The sequence below is a fragment of the Bos grunniens genome, chromosome 13 (assembly GCF_055505025.1).
Source record: "Bos grunniens cultivar Pamir isolate PY7600 chromosome 13, Bosgru_T2T1.0, whole genome shotgun sequence".
Classification (NCBI taxonomy): domain Eukaryota; kingdom Metazoa; phylum Chordata; class Mammalia; order Artiodactyla; family Bovidae; genus Bos; species Bos grunniens.
The window spans coordinates 5154006-5158248 of NC_141177.1; the positions used below are offsets into that span (position 1 = coordinate 5154006).

The following is a 4243-nucleotide window of genomic DNA, read 5'->3' on the forward strand; positions in this document are numbered from 1 at the left end:
CCGATGACTGGCCCAGTGCTGGATCTGATGTCACCAGGCACAGCCTGGCACCCACCCATCAGTGTAGGTTAAATAACAAGTGAAATGGATGTTGGAGATGCTGAGCCCATTCTGGGGGCGGTCAGTGCTTCACCTGCATAGACCCTCTCACCTCCGCACAGATGGGCTGGAAGAATACCTGTATTGATACGCAGACTCACTGTGCCCCTAAACACACCTGCATGCATATGCACGCACACACCCCACCCCCCCCACCCCCTGCCTCCATAGCTTGGCACCCAGACGTCTCAGCGCTCCTTCCTTTCTCCAGGCTCCACGCCAGCTCTTCTCCCCAGCCTGCCCGCCTGCCCTGGGCACCAGACTCATAAAGGACAAGGAAGGGCCTGGGGTGGGCTGGCCGGGTGCCATGCGAACGCAGCCCCTGGGGCCCTCGCCTCCCCCTGAGCTGCCAGACACCTGCGTAATGAGTGTCATTACTGGGGACCCGCCGGGCAGGCCCCGGCTCGCCCCAGCCACCCAGGCTGTGAACAAAGCTGGAGATGGGGTTCGGGGAACAGGGGGCTGCGGGGGTGGTGGGGGTGCCTCTCTCCTCCCTGGCCCCAAAGCTCAGCCTGGATTTCTGGAGCCTCAGAGACAGCCTCTCGTCTCCCACACAGACTCCCAAACCTCAGGTTCCTCTCCCAGTCCGGCTCAGGTGGAGACAAAGGAGGGGAAACACTCATTGAGTACCTCCTGCATGCCCATGTGGCGCCAAGAGCTGGTATTGCCACTTCCCACTTTAGACTCCGCCGCGTCCGTCCACCTGATCGCTTACTGTCTCTCTCCTCCTTTTGAGCACAAAACGTGGAGAACATTTATTGAGCATGTCCTGTGTACCTTGTGCTAAACACACGTATTAACGCCTGTGTTCTTAGAACAGCCCCACGAGGTGGGTACTGTAATTTATTCCATTTGACAGAAAAGGCTCAGAGAGGTAAGGCAACTTGCCCAAAGTCTCACAGTTGATGAGAGGTGGGTCAGGAGCAGAGCCAGGCCTTCTGGCTCAGAGTCCGTGTTCTTCGCTGCTTGCCACGCCGCGCCACCTCTCCCATCACAGCGGGCGGTTTCGTCCGAGCTGTGCCATCCCCAGCGCTCGGTCTGGTCCTCAAAAAAAGCAGTGAATGAGTGAGTGAGAGAATAATCTCGCTGAGTTCTGACAATGTCTTTCCAAGTGACATTGACAAATGAGAAAACCAAGGCTCAGAGAGGTCAGGTGACTTGCCACAGGCCACACAGGGACGGCACCCCACAAATTGAGATTTGCCCTCCAGGTGTCTTCTGTCGAAGCCAGGATGGGAGCTCATGCCCCGTGCCCTTCCTGGCCCCTCATGGCCCTGACCCCTCTCTGGGCTGGCCCAGGAGGCCCAGGAGGGTGAACGTGTGTCTGCCTCAGTGTCCCTAGCATCTAGCTGGGGCACACAGGCGACCTGCAGACTGAAACTGCAGCTTCTCCCGGTGGCTCCGAGGAAGGTCTCACAGGATCAGATCCTGACAAGTCCACCCGTCCTCTCTCCTAGCTCCTGAGCCGTGATGAGTTTCCCAGATCCACCCTGCTCTCCCTTGCCTCTAGGCTTCCCCCTACCAGCAGTCTTCCAGAAACTGCCCCAGCCTCAGCTTAAAGGGCACCTCCTCTGCCAGGAAGTGCCCAGCACTCAGGGCTCTGTGAGGGCACCCACACTGCTGACCCTGGGCCATCAACTCCTCAGCCCGCGTCTGACTTCTTTCTTCTCAGGGTGAGTCGGCCTGAACTCTCTGTCCAGCCACCTTGCTTTCATCCCCACCCTGCCCCTGACCTTCTGGGTAAACTTGGCCATTTTAGCTCATCTGTCAGAGGCGTAGGAAATTTAAGCCAAAACAGCAAGTGAAGGCCCCTACTCAGATCCCATGAGGGACACTCAACCCAGAGCTTCCTGCGTGGTCTGACTCCTGCCAACTTCTCTGACATCCCCTTTCCCGTCCCTCACTCCCTCCAGCCACCTGGCTCCCTCCAGCCACCTGGCCTCCCCACCTTTCCCAGGACACTCCAAGCCCCAACCCACCCCAGGGCCTTTGCCCTGGCTGTTACCCCTACTGCAATCCCTTTCCCCAGGATCTGTTCCTTCTCGTCCTTCGGATGTCTCTTCAGGTCACCTCTTCTGAGAAGCCCTCTCTGATCCATGAAGCTCCCGAACACCCCTGTGTGTTTCGGTCATGGGGCTTCTCCCCCGCTGAAATGATCTTCTCTGTTCCTGGGCTTGCTCAACTGATCTTGTCTCTTCCACCAGAATGCAGAAGGAGACCTTGCTGGGTCTCCTAGAGCCTGGTATACTGTAGGTGCTCGAGCAACAGGCATGGAATGAAGAGAAGACATCAAAGTGCTGCCCCGTCCCTGCCTCATTCCTGCACCACCCATCCCCGACCGGAGTGGCCCCCAGCCCAAAGTTCAGGGGCTGGGGACCAGGCAGCCCCACTGCCGCCGCCAGTAGGCCCCTCTGAGCCCTAGAGCCTGTCTGGTTCCCAGCCTCATAAAAACCTCCGCCCTCACCTTGCCCTTGGGTGGCACAGGCAGAGGGAGGTAGCCGTGGGGCCCCGAGGCTGACCCTAGCATGGCTCTGGAGAAGATACAGACGCCAAAGTTGGTGTCCATGGAGCCGGGCGGCCAGGTGTCGCTTCAACTCCATGGCACAGCCCCGAGGGCTGCCCTGCCAGGTCAGGACCACCACGATCGCCCTCCACCAGGGAGGCCGCCGAGTGCAGTGGGGTGCGGCCACGTGCCGAGCCCAGGCCATAGTGCCGCCAGAGAAAGGCACAGTCGGCATTCAAACGCAGCTCCAACGGATGCTCACGCGAGCTCCAAGGATGCCTGCGTGAGCCCCAAGGGCTGCCCGCGTGAGCCCCAAGGGCTGCCCGCGTGGGCGCCCATGTGGGCTGGTCAGCACACAGACGTGAAGTGCGCCCTAGCGATGCGCCCCACGCATCCGGCTCTGAGCAGGGATCCCAGAGGCAGAGCACTGAGCTCTCGGCCAGGGGACCCAGCCCCTCTGTGCCTCTGTTTCCCTCAATGGGAAACAGACACCGCCGTGTCTCCCTTGCCAGGGTGCTGAGGGCATGAAAGGAGATCTTGCGGGGTCCAAAAGAGCTGCCCAGATTCCTTGCTGCCCGCCTGCTGCGTGCCCTCTGGGCCTCAGTTTCCCCATCTGGCAGGTCGGGTTGTGGCAAGCGTAGAATGAGATATTTGCCCAATGCCTCGCACACAGTAAGTGCCTCATAAGTGCTTGCTATTATTTACTCCAGGCCTCTGGGGTTCACTTTCCCCTTCTGCAACTCCAGAGGGCAGTCCTGATCACCCAAGACCTCTTCTAGGTCACTGGGGCAAAGGTCCAGGGGTCCTAAGGTGGCCCCGGCAGGGGGAGGTGGCCCCAGGTCTGGGGGAGGGTGGCAGGGTGGCGGGATTGATTGGGAAGCTGCCTGGAGGCTGCAGTGACTCACCAGCCAGCCGGCCTCCAGGGGGCTGGGCTGCGGCCCCCCACGCACCCCTCTGGGCCCTGCCTTGCGCCCAAAAGTGCTGTGTCATGCTCTGTCATGTGGCTCCAGGTCATTAATACCCGAGTTCTGGGAAGCTTGGGCCGAGTTCCCGGAAGGGGTCAGCCAGTTCAGTAAACAGATTGGCTGGTTGGTCGTCACCGCTGAGCCGGGCGGGCCTGCAGCTCGGGAGGCAGGAGGTGGGGACTGGTGGCCAAAGGGGGCCCAGGAGCTGCCCTGATCCCTGTGCAAGGCTGGCACCTCCCAGGGCAGCGTGGCCCAGGCTGTGCCGACGCAAGGTCAACCTGAGGCTCAGAAAAGGCAAGGCACTTGCCAGAGGCCGCACAGCAGGGCCAGGGCCCAGGCTCAGGACTCTGGACTCACTGTCTAGGGCTCTCAGCGTCCCTCTGACTAACAGGCAGGAAACTCTACATCCTCTTCGCCTCCAGATCCTGCCCCGGACTCTGGCCAGTTGGTCGGATGAAGAGGCAGACTAGTGGGAGAAGGCAGGTTGGGAAGGGAGTGGGTTTGGCCGGCTGTGAGGCTGTCCCCATGGTGGGTCCTCTAAAAGTAATAATACGTCCCAGCAGTTCGTGAGCACCTGCAACGCGCCCTTAGACACGAAGCAGTACTTGGGCGCCACTCGAAGTGCCTGCCGTGAATCCACTCATCTAATGTGCAGCCACCTTTGCACAATAGTCAC

At 60.3% G+C, this 4243-nt stretch overlaps 1 long non-coding RNA gene across 1 annotated transcript; it reads right to left on the reverse strand.

Annotated features, from left to right (window-relative positions):
- Positions 1-907: 907 nt before the first annotated feature.
- LOC147360004 (uncharacterized) lies at positions 908-3772 on the reverse strand. The gene is made up of 2 exons (XR_015138577.1): positions 2170-3772; positions 908-1137 (listed from the first exon to the last, which is right to left on the reverse strand). It is a non-coding gene; the product is annotated as an uncharacterized LOC147360004 (long non-coding RNA).
- Between the last annotated feature and the right edge of the window lie 471 nt (positions 3773-4243).